The sequence below is a fragment of the Piliocolobus tephrosceles genome, unplaced genomic scaffold (assembly GCF_002776525.5).
Source record: "Piliocolobus tephrosceles isolate RC106 unplaced genomic scaffold, ASM277652v3 unscaffolded_20848, whole genome shotgun sequence".
Lineage (NCBI taxonomy): Eukaryota > Metazoa > Chordata > Mammalia > Primates > Cercopithecidae > Piliocolobus > Piliocolobus tephrosceles.
In genome coordinates, this window is record NW_022303030.1 from 1 (window position 1) to 3,939 (window position 3,939).

The 3,939-nt window shown below is 54.6% G+C and overlaps 1 long non-coding RNA gene across 1 annotated transcript; it reads right to left on the reverse strand.

Annotated features, from left to right (window-relative positions):
- Nucleotides 1–917: 917 nt before the first annotated feature.
- LOC113221116 lies at nucleotides 918–3,608 on the reverse strand. Its single transcript, XR_003307710.1, has 4 exons — nucleotides 3,533–3,608; nucleotides 3,103–3,339; nucleotides 1,879–1,918; nucleotides 918–1,036 (listed from the first exon to the last, which is right to left on the reverse strand). It is a non-coding gene; the product is annotated as an uncharacterized LOC113221116 (long non-coding RNA).
- Between the last annotated feature and the right edge of the window lie 331 nt (nucleotides 3,609–3,939).

Here is a 3,939-nt window from a genome sequence, read left to right on the forward strand (position 1 = left end):
AAAAAAAAAAAAAAAAAAAAAAGAATCAGAAATTAAAAAGCCCAATACTTCCACACATATTTCCTCTACACCCAGCCTTTGGCAACCAGAATGATCTAAAACCCAAACTGGGTCATGTCACTTTCCCCCACCTCCTCCAGGGCTTCTCACAACTCCTAATTAGCCTTCACCCTGCACGATCTGGTCCCTGCAGGCTCCATCTCTCTCCCGCCCCCACTCCCACCTCTCCAGGGGGGATAATCTCTTTCCCGCCCCAAATCCCACCCGTCCCAGGCTGATCGTCTCTCTCCTGCCCCCACTCCCACCTCTCCCAGGCTGACCATCTCTCCCCCAAATCCCACCCGTCCCAGGCTGACCCTCTCTCTCCCACCCCCACTCCCACCCGTCCCAGGCTGATCAGACCACCATGTGCCCCAGCTCTGCTGTCACTCATCCCTTCGTCCCTTCAGGAAATGTGGGGCCTCTCTCTGGGTCACTACAGGCAATGAGGATACAATGGGAACAGGACAGAGAAAGTTCCTTTTCTCAAAGAAGTGTCATTCTAGTGGGGAAACAAACAATAAACAAGGCAACAAATCTAGCTAAATATAGATTGTGGGCAAGAACAATAATAAACAAACAGGGGCTGGGCTCAGTGGGATTACAAAGACCTGTAATCCCAGCGCTTTGGGAGGCTGAGGCAGGAGGATTGCTGGAGCCCAGGAGTTCAAGACCAGCTTCAGCAACAAGGTGAGACCACATCTCTACAAAAAATAAACAGATTGGCCAGGCATGGTGGCATGTGCCTGTAGTCCCAGCTACTCAGAAGGCTGAGGTGGGAGGATCACTTGAGCCCAGCAGTTCAAGATACCTGGGCAACAGAGTAAGACCCTGTCTCTACAAAAGATAAACAGATTAGCTAGGCATGGTGCCATGTGCCTGTAGTTCCAGCTAGTTGGGAGGCTGAGGTGGGAGGATGACTTGAGCCCAGGAGGTCAAGGCTGCAGTGAGCTATGATCACGCCACTGCAGTCCAGCCTGGGCAACAGAGTGAGATCCTGTACAAAAAAAAAGAAGAAGAAGAAAGAAGAGAGAGAGAGAGAATGAATAGCTATAAGGACTAGGAATACATGGAGAAGAAAGAGATCTGTTGGCCACATTGCCAGAGAATCCTTTGTGATAAACTTTCTCAAGTGAAGCCCTTTGACCAGTGTCTAGAAAACAAATATTTGTTCAAAACTGAACTGAGGTGGTGGTGGAAAGGACATAGGATGCATTCTGAGCGACCCGGGTTTCAATCGTGTACTTGGTGTCCGAAGAATAAATATTTACAGAGTCCTGACTCTGGGCCAGGTACCATGTCAGACCTGGGAAAACCTGGGGTGGGAGCAGCTCTGGTGCATGCCCTGGCAGCATCCTTCCTGTGTGACCTTGGGCAAGTGAATCTATGTCTCTGAATCTGCATTTCTTTGTCTGTAAAAGTAGTGGGGTTGGGGGGACATGGATTCCTGCTGGAAAGAGAAACTTCCTTTAACAGGTATGCCTGACCTCCAGGATCCAGCTGCTGCCCACCCCCTTCTTACAACCCTGACATGTTTGGAATCTCCAGGCAGAGGACAGAAAACCTGCATGGATCAGATGAGCGGGGCCTGGCCGAGGACAGTGGGTGTTAGGGTCTAGTCGTACTCCCTACACCTAGTACTCCAGCCCTGTAAGGGTTAAAACCCAGCTAGCTCATGTGACCTGGTGTAAACCATGAATCATTCCCATTGCTCCTAGTGCTGAGCCTGCTGCCCAGGACGGGGCAGATGCTGTGCCCCGGGTTGCCATGGCAACTCCACCTGTACTGAAATACAGCCTGCCGCAGTCCTTCCTGGGGTGACCTCAGGGGCTGTCTCACCTGGCTCAGTGTTGCCTTCCAGAGAGGGAGGGAGAGACAGCTGAAAAGGAGAGAGAGGAGAGAAGCTTAGAGACAAGCAAGTGGAAGTTGAGACACAGGGAGAGGGAGGAGAGCGAGGTTGAGAAATCAACAGAAACAGACCACGAGAGGGAGACAGACTGACAGCGGACCAGAGGTCCCAAGACACTGCCTGTAACAGTAGAGGCAGAAGCCGTTTCCCAGCAGTGCTAACCTTCCCCGGGGCTGCCAGATCTCCGACATACAGGCACACACACACACGTGCACACACATGCACACACATGCAGCCGCATTTCCTGGTGCGCTTTTGCGGTGAGGACACAGGGGTGGGTAGGCTAGCAGGCACGTGAAGTTGTCATCAGCCCCGAGGGACTGTGAGCGAGTTGGGACTTGGGGGAGAAAAAAATGGGGGCGGACGTCAGCTCCCTGGGCGGCCACCGCCACCGCCTCCGCCTCCCCGAGGCCCCTCCTGCATTCCTGGGCAGCGAAGCCCCTCGCTAAGACGGGGGCTGATGTCATCCCGGGCTGCTCAGCCAGGGGACCCGGGGGGCCCTGGTGGCTGCCTCCGGAAGTGAGCTAGCCGCTTGCCGGCCGACAGGTTTGGAATCTCCAGCCAAAGGACAGAAAACCTGCATGGGTCAGGTGAGCGGGGTCTGGCCGAGGGCAGCCGGGCAGGGGGCAGCAGGGCGCGGCAGCTTGCCCACCGGAACCTTCGAGGGTGCACCTCAGGGGGGCTGCCTACCTGAAGAGAAGTGAGGACAAGGGTGCCCAAGGCCGCCCCCTCCACCCACTCCCCACCCCCCGCCTTTCGGGGACCGTCACGCCCTGGAGTGAGTGCAGCCGGCTTGTTCCTCAAAGCTCCTTGTCTCCGCCGATCAGCTGGGTGAGCCCTGGAACTGGAACCTGGACTGCCCAGTGTGTTGACTTTACAACTCCGCTGGGGTGGACTCGCAGCCTGGCACTTAGCTGCCTCTTAATTCTGAGCGGCACCCGTGGATGCAGCCGGCTGCTGGCTCGGGGATGTTTACTTACCCTTGGTTTGCCTGAAGAGAGCTGCTGCTGTTTTCAAATTTTTTTCCTCCAAGCAAGCCCAGAACTTCCATGAGCAAAAGAGTCAGAAGAGCGGAGAGGACACTGGCGTTTTAATTGCTCTCGCCCTCCCTAACCTCCTCCTTCCCTCTCCTCCTGGCTGGCCCCATGGATTACCTGGGAGATAAACTCACAGTGGCTCAGACCCACATGACCCAGTGGATGGGCACCGTGAGGAGGTCCTTCCAGGAAGCCCTCAATTTGGTGACCACCACAGTGGGCCATGAACGGAGGAGTGCAGAGTCGGGCAGCCGGACCCCCTTCAAGCGTACCTCCTCCTTCCGACACCTGGCTTCCCGGAGTCGGGAATCCTTCCGCCGCTTCTCTGCTCGCAGCCAACAGAGATTTTCTTCACTGAGGAAAAGGCACACAGATTCGGAGCCGCCAGATATTGTAAGCTTATTATGTTTTAAAAAATATTAAAACAACACTGAAAGCTCCTCCCCTCCAGTCCTCCCAGGGAGGGGGTCTCAGACATCAAACCCGGGAAGTTACTGCTCCCAGAATAGTTGTCAGTCAAAGCCCAGGCACTTCCTGTCCCCTGTACCTGGGAAAGAGGCACGTAGCAATAATTCCTCTCTCTCCCGAAGTCGGTCAGGAAATTTTTGCTGGATTCGACATCTATGTGGACAGGGCCAGCACATGAGTTTGGCTGAATTTGCCGGTTGATTTATGTTTAAGTGTGAACACCCCAGCTCCCCACACGAAAGCTCATCCTTCCCCCTATTTTTAGGGTGGATTAGTGGCACCTGCCTCATCTCCTCTCACCCTCCTAGGAAGCACAAGTGGCCATGTCATGTGCACACTGAGTTGTAGCTTTTGTCGTTCTACCGAGCTTTCGTTGGACTGCTGAGGAAAGGGCCTTAGGAGACCGAGATGGTGGGCGAATTTGCCCACTGGCCGTGAACCTGGGGCTTGGTGTGAGTAGGCCAGGGCGGGAGGCCTTTATTTCTT